Source organism: Rhincodon typus, chromosome 28, assembly GCF_021869965.1.
Source record: "Rhincodon typus isolate 14 chromosome 28, sRhiTyp1.1, whole genome shotgun sequence".
Classification (NCBI taxonomy): domain Eukaryota; kingdom Metazoa; phylum Chordata; class Chondrichthyes; order Orectolobiformes; family Rhincodontidae; genus Rhincodon; species Rhincodon typus.
This window is the reverse complement of record NC_063359.1, coordinates 27,012,415-27,026,473: the sequence shown is the minus strand read 5'-3', so window position 1 is coordinate 27,026,473 and position 14,059 is coordinate 27,012,415. Positions and strand designations below refer to the sequence as shown.

The following is a 14,059-nucleotide window of genomic DNA, read 5'->3' as shown; positions in this document are numbered from 1 at the left end:
GTCAGCTTTCCTGCTCCTCTGATGCTGCCTGGCCTGTTGTGTTCATCCAGCTCTACACCTTGTTACCTAAAAGCTGTAGGTGATGCAGCCAGGAGAAAGATCAGGAAGTTGCCATTGAAGCAAAAATTGAGGGAAAAAAAAGAGATCAGAAAACAAGAGGAGATAAAGTGGGACAGTAGGAAATATATCCAAGAGGGCCAGAGACACAGGCAGGTGAGTGTAAGAGAGTGGGATTGTGTAGGTCCAATAGAACATCATTTTTGAAGCAAACTTAAGGTGATGCTAAATGAAAGATGAGGCAGTCTGACTTCCCAATTCTGCTCAGTTTGATTGTTTGGACACCAGGCAGGACCATGTTACAGTATATATTATATGTATATGCAAATATACAAAGTAGGGGTAGAAGGAGATCATTCAGCCCCTTGAGCCTGTTCTGCCATTTCAATAAGATCACAACTTCAAATTCCACATGCTCACTCACCCTGGATAACTTCCAATTCCCTCGCTGAACAAGAATTTATCTGCCTCTGTCTTAAAAGTATTGAAAGGTCCCTCCTCAATCAACTTCTGAAGCAGAGTTCAAAAGTAAGAGCTCTCAGGACAAAAAAAAATCCTTATCTCCATAGTGCGGTCAATGAGCCGAGTGAGATGGCCAATTGATTTGGCTGGTGATAAAAACAGCAGGCTGCCTGCTTTAAATAACTGCTAACACAATCCAATGACTTGCTCTGGGGGCTGACGGGAGGGAGGGATGGTCAAAACGTTGCAGCAGCTTTGAGCTGGGTGTGGAGGGATACTTTCAAACATTGCAAACAGGAGATACCAGGGAGGAGGGAAATTGCTAAGTCAACGATAGCAGATGCGATGATATTCACTCAATTTCCTACAGCACTCAGGAAAGAGGAAGAGCGCGCCCATGAATTTCTTTAGAAGGAACCTCCAGGGGCCATGTGTTATGAACGTTCACACTAACCCGTGTGGATGCTGTTAAAGGATCCATGCTTACCAATTGGTGTGTGGACACCTCGACTTTTGGTCCCAGAAGCTGCTTCTCTGTGTTTTACCAGAAGGGTTGTCCAGGAACAGGAAAAGTTAGCAGGATGTAGCTGCTTATACCACTGTCCAGTGAAAGGTCAAAAATAGTTTAAATGTGTATCTGATCAATAACAGCCTTACCTCTCCAACATCTGCTTTGCAAGCTCATGATCATATTTGTTCACAACTCCGTGTTTGATTCACAAGGCAGGTGCCCGGTCAAGGCACAATACTAAAAAAACGGCCCTTGTCAAATCTCGTGGTTGTGACTTTTTTTTTCCATTCATTCATGGGATGAGGGCATCACTGGCTAGGCAGCTCTTGCCCATCCCTAATTGCCCAGAGGGCAGTTCAGAGTCAACCACATTGCTGTGGGTCTGGAGTCACATGTAGGCCAGACCAGGTAAGGATAGCAGTTTCCTTCCCTAAAGGACATGAGTGAACCAGATGGGTTTTTCGAACAATCGACAATGGATTCACAGTCATCACTAGACTCTTAATTCCAGGCATGTATTGAATTCAAATTCCACCATCTGCCATGGCAGGATTCGAACCCAGGTCCCCCAAAATGTTATCTGGGTCTCTGGATTAACAGTCCAGCGATAATAGCGCTAGGCCAATGCCTCCTCTGACTGTGACTGGAGTAACCACCCCATCGAACCGCTTTCCCTCACCTCCACGTAAACCTCCCTAACCCCATACCTGTGCCTTCTCAACAAGGTTGGCTGCACCATCTTCCTTCATTGCCTCTCCACTGCCACTCAGCTAGGTGCACCTGCAGTCAACATGGCTCCATATTCCCCAACGCCAATGAGTCACGTACAATGGATATTCTTCCTAATATCGTTCGGTTTCCTCTGGAATTTCTCAGGGCTCAATCTTTGGCCCTGTCCCTTTTCTCATCTACGTTCTACCCAATGGTAGTATTACCAGACAACATAAAAGGTTGCCTGCAATTCTCATGACTCATTGACAACGCAATCCAAATCATATTCTGCCACAGGCCGGATAGAAACTAGACAGTGACAATTCCCAAAATGAGTAGTAACAGCAAGTACCTGGTCACTCCAGCTTGACACTTGCTCCTCTGGGCCTCGCTCTTGGGCAGCAGTTACCAACATCTCTCGGCACCCTCCATCAGGACTACCTGTACCAGGATCTCCAGGTCCCTGTTGTCAAAGTGTGGTGGTAACTTGCCTCGGTCTGTCATTTGAACAGCCTGGGGCTAATTTCCCTGGAGCATCGGAGGTTAAGGATGACCTTATAAGACGTTTATAAAATTATGAGAAGCATGGATAGGGTGAATAGCCAAGGTCCTTTGTTCCCAGGGTACAAGAGTTCAAAACTAGAGGGCATAGGTTTAAGGTGAGATGGGTAAGATATAAAAGGGGCCGAAGGGGCAGCTTTTTCTCGCAGAGGGTTGTATGTGTATGGTGAAGGCTGGTACAATCAAACATATAAAAGGCATCTGATTGGGTACACGAATATGAAGGATTTAGAGGGATATGGACCAAATGCTGGCAAATGGGACTAGATTAATTTAGGATATCTGGTTGGCATGGACGAGTTGGACCAAAAGGTCTATTTTCATGCTGTACAGCTCTATGACTTTATTTCCAGGACTACCTACGGCAACCCACACAGGCAGCTCTGGACTGACAGAGCATGACCCAGTGCACACCTGAGCTTTGAAGAACTGCATGGAGAATCCTGGGAGTTCCCAACAGGGCTAGGAACTTGCGCTGCTGGTGAGGATAGCATGAGTGAGGTGCCATACAAGTGCAGTGCACAGCTCATAAAAGGTGAACTGGAGAGACTGGGAAAACTCAATCTGGCTCAACAAGAGAATTGCTCCATGAAAGTCACCGAAATTGACACTTTGTCAATTTCTGGTAAAATTCAACCCTTAGAAGCTATTGACAATGAAACAAAGTAATATTAAAGCGGCAACAATTTTCAGTAATGTAAATGCATAAGGTAACGAGAAAAGATTTTGATGGTGGCCACAGGAATGATCTATTTGTTAAAGAAATCTTAAGAATTTTAACATTATAGTATTACTACACAGTCTCTAAACTTAGAATAATGAACACTAAAGCATCGATTACACCAAAATGAACACTGTAATGGAATCAGGCCTGCATATTTTTCAATGCAGTTCATGTTTCAAACAATGTAGGGTTACATCTCCTTTTTTAAACGGATAAAGAATGCTCAATGACATTGAGAAATTGAAAATCAGACTCAAAATACAATACATTTTCTAAAGCTGCTGTCACTTAATTTACAGATGCCTCTTTGGTATCGTTATCATTAGGCACACACACACTTATTCTGTTCCCCTTCACTGTCCTCGTTTGGATTGTATTCAAGAAAACGTAACTGACATTAGAGACTCACTAAGGGATTGCGTGCAGAGGTGACTGCTTTCTCAGCCAATTCTTGAAAGAGTGCTCCATAAAAGCTTCACAGCACTTTTTTCCCTCTAAAAAACAAACTGTTAGTAATTTTGGAGGGGATTTCTGGCAGATTTTCATTTGGAGATAAGTACTAGGAAATTGCCGCAACTTAAGTAAGGAAAAATTGAAGTCACAGTGGGTGCTGGTGTTTAAACATTTTAACTGTGGTATTAAGTCACTTAAAAGTGCACTTCCTGATTGCCATATAGCCTTATCTCATAAGTGTATCTCATCAGCACAAAGACTGGTCTTTGGAGAGATCAGTAGGGGTTAAAGACAGAATCATGGTAGCAGTGAATCAAGCCATTTATCCCAACAAATCCATGCTAGATCTGTGTAAGACAATCCAATCAGTCACATTTGTCACCCCATCACTGTAGTCCTGTGCAGTTATTTCCCTGGGTGCCTGTTCAATTTCCTTTTGTAATCATTCACCATTTCCAATTCCCTATTGGCCACAAGCCCCATTACCACTCGTGGCAATGTTATTTGTCGGATCTTCCCTGCATTTCTTGCCAACATTTTACATTGGTGTCACTCAGTCCCTGAACCGTCACCTAATAGAAAACAATCTTCTCTGTTTACCCTTTTAAAGCCAGGCTTAACTTTGTAGACCTCTCTGAAATCTCCCTTCCAACCTCAGCATCTCAAGCCCAACCTTGTGCCTAACATAGACAACTATTCTGGTAGATCTCGGCTGCACTCTTGCAAAACTCTCATAATCCTTCCTTCAGTGCAGGCATAACACCATAAGAAATACAAGCAGGAGTCGACCATCTGACTCCTCAAGCCTGCTCCGCCATTCAATAAGATCATGGCTGGTCTTTCTCGTGGACTCGGCTCCACTTACACTCCCTCCCCCCTCCACCCCACAAACACCATAACCCTCAATTCCTTTGCTGTTCAAAAACCTACCTTTGCCTGAAAAACAAAGTAGCCTCAATTGCTTCACTAGGGAGGGTATTCGTCCTCAGCTCAGTCCTAAATCTGCTCCCACTTATTTTGAGTCTATGCCCCCTAGTTCTAGTTTATTCAGCCAATGGAAACAATCTCCTTGCTTCTTATCTTATCTATTTCCTTCATTATTTTATCGGATTCCATAAGGTCCACCCTCATTTGTCTAAATGCCAATGAGCATAGTCCCAGTCTACTTCATCTCTCCTCATAAGACAACCCCTCTTGACACTGGAATCAACCCAATGAATCTCCTCTGCACTCCAGTCACACCTCAGTCACTCGAACTGGATGCTATTTTCTAGTTATGGCTTAATGAGAGCTTTCTAAAAAGGTTCACTGTAACTTCCCTGCTTTGGTCCTTCACGTCAGTACTTTTGAAGCCCACAATTTCATTTGCTTTGCTAATCAATCTCTCACCAATATCTGATATCTTCAGTAGACCCATGTACATGAAGCCCAGGACACTCTGCCCAGTGTTCACTCTTTATAACTGCGACTAATAGAATGGTCACAGCATATCAAGTGATTGATTTAGTAGCTACTCCCTATTAATTGCGTATATGTTAACTCTCCCTGCTTTCAAAACCTCTCATTTCTATTAAATTCCACTCTTCCTTACCTACTTATTCTGTTAGACTATCCATATCCTGCTGCAACATTTAGATCACATTCATAAGAACATAAGAACTAGGAGCAGGAGTAGGCCATCTGGCCCCTCGAGCCTGCCCCGCCATTTAATAAGATCATGGCTGATCTTTTTGAGACTCAGCTCCACTTACCTGCCCACTCACCATAACCCTTAATTCCTTTACTGTTCAAAAATTTATCTAGCCTTGCCTTCAACACATTCAGCAAGGTAGCTTCAACTGCTTCACTGGGCAAGGAATTTCACAGATTCACAACCCCTTGGGTGAAGAACTTCCTCCTGACCTCAGTCCTACATCTGCTCCCCATTATTTTGAGGCGATGCCCTCTAGTCCTAGTTTCACCCGCTAACGGAAACAACCTCCCTGCCTCCACCTTATCTATTCCCCTCATAATCTTATATGTTTCTAGAAGATCTCCCCTCATTCTTCTGTCAAATGTCAGAGTTTGGTAGCTTTGGAATATTTTGAATTCTTTCTAGAGATTCCAATATCCAAGTAAGTGATTGCGGCTAACAGAGGTTAATTTGATTGTTTTCTTTAAATAAAATGCCAATGGGATCCGCTCTGAGCTCAGTGGGTAAATTTACACAGTGCAACTGTCCAGCAGATCCCCAGCTCAATTCCCAATCTCCACTAGCTTCAATGGCTCTAGGCTGAGAAAGGAGATGGTGGCAATTGGACAACTAATGTTGCAAGTGCCTCCACTGACAGGTCCAGGTAGTGTTGGCTATGGTACCCACTCATAATAATAAGAAAGACTGGCTGCTTGGCTATCTCCCCAGCAACTTTCCATTATGAATCGGAGCCTTCAGCACAGGAGTGACAAACATTGACAGAGCGGAGGAAGAGTGCAATTTGTCTAATTTGTTGGATGCTTATTTCATACACACAACCTATGCTAAAAAAAATGACACCAGCCATGATTTTTCCAAACATTGGCGAATATTTCTGAACATTATGGATGCTGCTTCAACCAGGGTTAAGGAATTGGGGAATGGGAAATGGTTCTATTTTACATGTTTTCAGCATTGATTCTTCAAGAAAGGTAACTACTCTCTCTGTAAAAATTGCAGGTGGCACAGTGCCAAGCGATTTCAGTTGTCCCACATCTGACAGATTTAAAACACGCTCTGGACACCCTGCTGTTAGGTTTAGGCCCTGTATTACTTCAATTCCCAATCAAATTCAAAGACAGGAAATCTTCATCCTGGTATTCTGCACAGGAAGTGATCTTGGAATGGTTGACATTCGGCCCATTTTCTACCCTTCCCTTGTGTTGTTAGCCCAAGATTTCTACAGGGCATTACAACACTTCACAGAACATGATGGCCTTCCATGCACCAGTCAAACATTGCGGCGTGAGTTTTGTGATCAATCCATTTTGGCAACGTTCTTTTGTTCATTCATTAGATAAGGGTAGTGCCAGTATTTGTTTGTTTTTTTTAAGCAGTTACCCAGCCCCAATTGCCCAGAGTAAGAGTTAACCACATTCACTTGTTCCAAGTAGACCAACCTAGGCAAAGGTGACAGACTTTCTCCCCTAAAGGAACCAAATGGGTTTTAGGACAATGAACAATGGTTACAAAGCCATTATTAGACCGATTTTCTCCCCCCAAATTTTCCTTTATTGAATTTAAAATTTCACCATCTGACATGATGGGAATTGAACCCGTGTCTATAGAACATTAGCCTGAGGTATGGATTTACGAGGCCAGTGACATTACCAGTATGCTAATACCTTCTTTACTTTAAACAGCCACTGCAAGTTAATGTTAGCTCCTACACAATGCTTCTTCTGAAAAATTAATGAGCACAGAATAATAGAGATTCAACCTGGGGGCCATCCACTTGACATTGGGAGACATGAATTATGTTCTATTCTATGGTCATGCTTGCGTGGAAAATCTGGCATATTGGCCAATTTATATTGAGATTTCAAATTGCAGTCAATTTGCTGCGGACCAGTTTTTAGTGTTTGGTGTCTAAATGCCAAATGTGCACAAAGGCATTGCTCAATAACATCTTAAGATCATAATTTATTTGCTACAGTCGACAAATGTATTGTGTTTCTGTTTATATTGTATCCACGGAAATTGCCAAAAAAAATCCCCTTAACATTTGAAATATGATTCAGACTTCTTTGGCACTGCATTAACAGCTAACTTTGTGCTTGATGCATACATTTGATAGATGGAAAGTTCCACATTGTATGGCAGTGTGCATAGGTTCATTCTTGGAGACCTTTGCAGTGGTAAACTGGCCTTGGGGTAAAGGGAATTTCATTTTTACTACCAAACCTGCCATCTGCACTGGTTCAAGAATAATGTCTAAATGGCTTAAGCCTACACTGCCATTTTGTTGATTAGATTCCAAATGTTTTTGCGCTGATGATTTCAGGTAGATAAACAGACAAATCTGACACAAAGAGTTGGATTTTACAGGCAGTAAGTGAGGCTGGAGGAGGGGATATGTCCCTTTTAAGAGCGAAATAACTGCACAGAGGCCAGTATCCCATCACCAAGTCACCTTTTATTTACAATGTGCATAGCACATGGACTCCGACCACTCAGCTCAAAGCCAATTCTCAGAGTGAGGCGTCTCTAAGACTCCTGCTTATATCTGTCAGCCAGGGCTCCCTGATTGGCCCGTGTTAACAGCCCCAAACAGGGATCTCATGGTCAACATGATCTACCAGGCCATCCTTGTACCAATCACTACAACGAGTGAAAACGGGGGCCTGGGTAAGAAAGACAGCACCTGCAGCTCCAGCGATTTCCCACAGGGGCTACCCCTCCAGTACTCAGTCCCACAGTTACATTAAGAAATCTTTTGCCAACCTTCTGTTGGCTGCAGGGCCACTGCCATCTTGGCGGTTACCAAGCTGATGGCCACCAGATCAGGTCAGCTGTTCTCCAGAGTGTGGTTTGCCATCCTTGGTGGCACTTATACAAGTCAGAGCAAAGGCCCAACAGCTGCCCACACACGTCAGTCTCATTTAACATTCCTGCCATTTAACAAAATTCAGGCCAATGACTTCAATAAAAAAAAAGTCCTGAGATTTCAATTAGATTAGAACATTTCAAGATAGTGGATTAAGGAACTTGAGGGGTACAGGTCAGTCATGATCTATTGAGTGGTGGAAGAGGTTTGAGGGATTGAATGGCCTACTCCTGTTCCTAAACACATTTGTCAATGTTCACAATCACTGGTCACAGACCCAACATTGCTGTGAACATTTTTAACTTGTAATTGTGAAGTGTGTTTTTCAAAAGTGATCTGATACAGTGAGAAATGGCTACAAACGTAAATTAAGTGGTTGCCGCGAGAAGGGGCGCGGGCGCGGGAAGGAGCGCGAGAAGGGGCGCGGGCGCGGGAAGGGGCGCGGGCGCAGGAGAAGGAGCACGAGAAGGGGGGGGGGGGAAGGGGGGCGGGAAGGGGGGGGGGGGCGGGAAGGGGCAAGGGCGCGGGAAGGGGCAAGGGCGCGGGAAGGAGAGCGGGAGGGGCAAGAACATGAGAATGAGAGCGAGAAGAGGCAAGGGCACGAGAAAGAGAGCTGGTAGGGGCAAGAACACAAGAAAGACAGCGGGAAGGGGCAAGAACACATGAAAAATAGTGAGAAGGTGCAACAGCACAAGAATGAGAGCGAGCTGGAGAACAAGGGCATGGGGAAGAGTGAGTGATTGCGAGAAAGAGCATGCGAGAGCAATGGCAAGAAAACGAGCGAGAGCGAGAGAGCAAGCAGAAGTGAGAAAGAGCAACCCATTGAATGTCAAACCTAAATATGCAAAGGGAACTTCCAACAACATCCCTTCAAAAGAAGGAGAAAGTCAAAACGGACTGGACAGTGATCTCTTGTAACTATAAAAATAATGAGTTTACACATGCATTGGCAGTTTTACAAGGAGAGTGGGCAAAACTGACTATTCCCTGGATTGCAGGTAAAGTTATTCTCTTACTCTGCATGCTAGAAGTCAGCAAGCTACTCAGGCAGAGGAAAACAAGGAACAGAATACGAAAAGGATTCTCTCCAATCCCAAATGTTGGAATTCAAATCACGGTCAAAGGAAAAGAACAACAGAACCTCTAGCAATCTGTGAAACTAAGGACCAAAAACAGAAGTTGCTGGGAAAGCTCAGCAGGTTGGCAGCATCTATAGAGAGAAAGCAGAGTTAATGTTTCAGGTCCAGTAATCCTTCCTCAGAACTTCTAAAATTAAAAATCTTGAAATAGACTTTCAACGAGCAACATTAATGCTGCCAATAGCCTCCAGTATAGTGGGTGCAATGCTCAGCTATCCGCATTTTGTGACCAATTCAGAGACTGATCTGGGTGTCTTCTTCATTAAACTCTTAGCATTCTGGACACACCTGTAATTTCCAATCTGTTTGTTTGTGTCGTGTTTGTATTTCTTCTTGCATGTAGCAAACAATAAACGTACTCTTCAATGACACAAGAAAGCATGGTTGATTTGGCTCCTTTTAAAACAAATTCATTTTGGAACTGGGACAAAGCGAAGGGATCTGTTTTTAATTGAACCTTGTTGTGACCATCAAAAGGGGTGAGTGAACAAAGAAGGGGAGCTCAGGGATTCCCCTTCACCTGAGAATTTTGGCTGCTTTGAGACGTCCCGTCTGGGACCATGACAAATTGAGGAGCCTTGCCTGAGGTCTTGGTGTCACACAATGCCCCTTCAAAGGTATTGTAACCATAGTGATTGGATTCAATTTGCCATAAACCCAGGAGAATATCAAGTGCTTTGTCAAATTTCTTTTTACCACTGCCAACATAAGAAGCTGCATATTCTCTCCAGCATGTTTTAAAAAAAGCATCTTAGAGCAATGCATAGAGAGAGAGAGAGAAAATCTCAATTACAAATAAAACAGCACATCTTAAATGTTGGGAGGAGGGACAGTGCACTGTATTGTGTGAAACAGTTTAAACAATACCACTGTTAGAAGTCTCTTCATTTATCCTGCAGAACTGCTAAGCTTTCTCTCCACCACACCTGAGGTTATGCACCGTTTTCTTTGGTTAGTTTTCCCCACTCTACATGTAAAACTTCAAATGCATGTGTTAATTGGTCCACTCCTATGACTTACAAAGAAGATGTAAAAAAAGGTTGAATGCAATGTGGAGGTGGTCTTCTGCCCTCTACTGAAACATCTAATTTAAAAACTGTTGACATCTTCATTGCATGTAGGTTGCATACTTCTGCAGTGCTGTCAGAAGGCAGGGTTTTCCATCCCAGAGGCTGCCAAAAGCTCAGGGGGCAGTCCACATCCCTTTAATTAGAGCTGACTGCCGTGACATCATTGTACTGAAGCTTTGGCTGGAACCCGCCTCCTGCTATCTGTGGTGGAGAAGGAAGGCTCTGCACATTGTACATCTGCTCCTGCAGCTCGCAAACAGAGGCAGTGCAGGAAAGGAGGTCCAATCAAGACTTGCCTACGTGCAGCAATTCTACTCTTCAGAAATGTAAATACATCACAAAAAAATAAGAGGATCCAGTCAGTTTGTCCTTCCCCAGTTATGTGCTCAGAATAAGAAGATGACATACTGGATTTGAACGTTCTTCATGCCAATGACATGCTGATGTTGCACATAGTCTGGTGTAACTGCAAGCCACAAGTCAGACAGACAGTGTGCTAACTCACTGCCTTAATAGACTGCAAGAATTCTCCTTACTCATTTTCACAACCTTTTTTTTGCAGTAAATAGTGACGACCAATGGTGCTGTTAACACAAAGGACCTGCTAAATGCCAATAGGAGTGTTCGGAATAAAATATTACTCTTTCTTAAAAAAAAGACCTGTCTTTTTGGCATTTTCTACTTGGAACTGATACCTGGGCATCAGAAAGTCTCTGGCAAGAGAGCCACAGTGATTTACACAGAGGAGAGATTCAAGTTTCTGATAACAGTTACTCTGGTGAGATGCTACACTTCACACAAGCATTTTGTCCACTTAACGAGCAAAGACAAGGAAGTTGAGAGTGAGGACGACACTACTGGCTACAGCAATCTGGTAAGAAAGTTTCTTTCAGTTTCTCCTTGGACTTACATAATGAATTCTAAATATTAAATACAAATAGAAACCAACTCAGGGCAGTTTTATTTATGTTCAGAAAGGACGATAATAACCATTACAAACCAAATTGAAGTGCATTAACGTTAAAATCTAGACTTTTACAGGCCAGCAAGGCAGCCAGCTCAAAACAAAAATCAGAAAAACAAACTGACTGCCTTTAACTTTTTTTTCCCACATGTCGGATGATGATTAGAAATTCACTGTATAACTTAGGGAGCACAATTTACAATTCAATTCTGAGAAAACTGGCTCGCATTCTCAATTCTGTCATAAACTTTCTGCCTAATTTATTGGCCAACAAAATTGGCATCTTCTCTTTGTGTTCTTACTCAGTTAGGGCTTCTTACAGCTGACTGGAAAAGTTACTTTAACCAGTGTTTCACACTTTCTCTTTAAAGCATTCAATTTCACTACCACCGTAGGACAAGATAAGCTAGTTTCAGAAAGGCAATTGTTACTCACATTTTAGGGTAACAGAAAACAGTGTAAAACTTCCATGCAGAGCATCACTTTACACGTATTCAACTACCACAAAAAGATTACCTGAGCTTCAAGTGTTACAGAGTCAGCTTAATATTGCTGAACGTTTTTAGAAACATAATCCTTGAAGTATTCAATTCAGAACGGCAAAGGACAAAATAAGCTTCTATCGAACAAAAACCAAGCCAAGTGTTTATTTGTTTCAGTACATTTACAACTTGAATCGAACATTGCTTTCTAGCACACGGTTTTAAAAAGAAAATAGAATTAAAGATACAAAGGATTTTTCTTTCAAGAAGTGTTTTCCAAGTCCTGTCGTACTGATCAGCCCCTTGCTTGTGACAGCAAACTTTAATGAGGTGCCCAAAAATGCCAAGAATGCCCAATGCTGATCAGTCTGAAGACACAGTCTCTTTGGTTGGTGGACTTGCCTGACAAAACGTCCGTGTCGAGGCTGTGAAGGAAACAAACGTTTCTTTCTCTCAGGTCACAGTATGTGTACAGGAAGAGGCAGGGGTTGGAGAGGGAGGCCGGGCGGGGGTTGGGGGTAGGTGGGAGGGAGGGCTACTGAATGACAACTGACAAGATAGCATGAAACAAAAACCAAGAGAGACACAGACTGACAGGCACACAGTGAAATTTGAATTTTCTTCCCATATTTTCTTTTTCATTTGTACGTTAGGAGTTAAGCTGGTGGTTTCACCACATGAGACACAGTTTCCACATGTGGGCTGACACTGAGAACAATCTTGGCAGGCTTGATTGAATTCTGCCGCTGAACAGAAAGAAAAACAAACAAAGCTGGGCACACAGCAGTTATCTCTGAGCCAGGTAACCCATTCCCCCTCCCCATCCCAAACTACCACAGGAACACTATCCAGTGGGGAGGGCTGTGGGGGGCTGGGTCTTGCCTGGATCTTTGTTCGAAGTCTGACACCAGAGAGAGAGAGAAAGACAGAGAAAATAATCCTCAAGCTTTTTTTTAATCACAGACACGTGAAACGTTTGGGCATTTCATGGCAGATCAAGTTACCAGTCCTGTGTTCCTACATTCGCCATGTCCAAATGCAACTGCTGTGGAAATTTCACACACAAAAAAACGTGATCAGAAAGTTTTAAAAACTCTTCCAGACGCATCGGCTGGACTGGTTGTAAAGGACCTAGGATCTTAAGTTTCTTATGCTTGGTTATTGGAGGCAAGCAATTTTTTTTATATCTTCCGGAAACCTTTGTTTTCAAGCTGAAGCAAGAGTGGTGCAGTCAATATAGTGATAGGATTTAGATCACCCTGGTTTATTGCAGTTCTAGCTGTTAGAGCACATAGTGCTACTAAAAAGTGTTTGAAGACTGACACACCTCTCTATATTAAAAAATAGACTTGTCAGTACCAATCAAACCAGCCCATAACTGAATTGAACCAATAAACCTAAAACTTTTGCAAGTATTTACTTGATTCACAAGATATCTAAAAGTTAGGTCCAAAAGATTTCAAATTGGATGTTATGGAAAATGCAACAAAATACAATTTTTCTCACTGGAGTGTGTTCCACTATTAAGTGCCTCAATCTAGATACAATACGTGTGGCATTTACTATGTGCATTCAGTGATAAGTATACAGCCTGCAGGGTTGTAAGTTACCAGATCTCTGGTAAGGCCTTAGGCAGCAACCTTTTGCGGAGCTGCCCCAGGTTTCAGTAAATCCGTCAGCGTGTCACCCTGGACGTTGGAATGTGCCAGTCTGCAACACTTGGCCAAGAACAACTCTGCTGTGGAAAGTCTAGTGGTGAGAGTATCCTTCTCTCTAGCAGGCAGGCCATATCTAGCTTGGAAGTTCTGACGATGAGATATTCTGCCAAATGACTCTGACCATCTGTTCAGAACTATCGTTGCAGTAATAATTGATACTTCTAATAATCAATTTATCTTCTTTAATTGATGCAGAAGCTTTAACATTATCCTCCCAGAGAGGCCTGCTTTAACTTTTCCAAATTCTTGTAACCAGTGAATAAGTTTCATTCTTTGCCCACAGCACAGTCCTATCATTTACAGGAAATCCCAACTAGTGTAAACAACACTTTACAAAATTCTGTTGACAATCCTTCAGATCTTCATCTCAACAGACCAGATAGTGCAGCACTAACAGATTACAACCTTCCTCTTGCTTTCATTACAATCGTCCCAAATACTGCTCTCACTTACTTGTTGAGAAATAAAAACACATTCAATAGATTATTGGACTAATCGAGCCAATTCAGGTCTTTCTCCACTGAGATTGCACCAAGTCACAAATGTTACTGTTTCCTGTCTATACAAGACTAGAGCCTGAAGTAGAGTGCATGACACACACATGGACAGATACACACTGGAAGGATCATTGTGCAGCAGTGGTTGAGG

At 42.7% G+C, this 14,059-nt stretch overlaps 2 protein-coding genes across 7 annotated transcripts in view; one reads left to right on the top strand and one right to left on the bottom strand.

Moving 5' to 3' along the window:
* ralgps1 (Ral GEF with PH domain and SH3 binding motif 1) overlaps positions 1-14,059 on the bottom strand; it is a 679,153-nt gene that overhangs the window by 330,453 nt on the left and 334,641 nt on the right. The gene's annotated exons all lie outside the window — the stretch shown is intronic.
* Positions 10,466-14,059, top strand: part of angptl2b (angiopoietin-like 2b) — a 49,882-nt gene continuing 46,288 nt past the window's right edge. The window contains exon 1 of the mRNA XM_048613662.1: positions 10,466-11,121. The gene's annotated coding sequence lies outside the window, so the exon portion shown is untranslated. The remainder of the gene's footprint in view (positions 11,122-14,059) is intronic.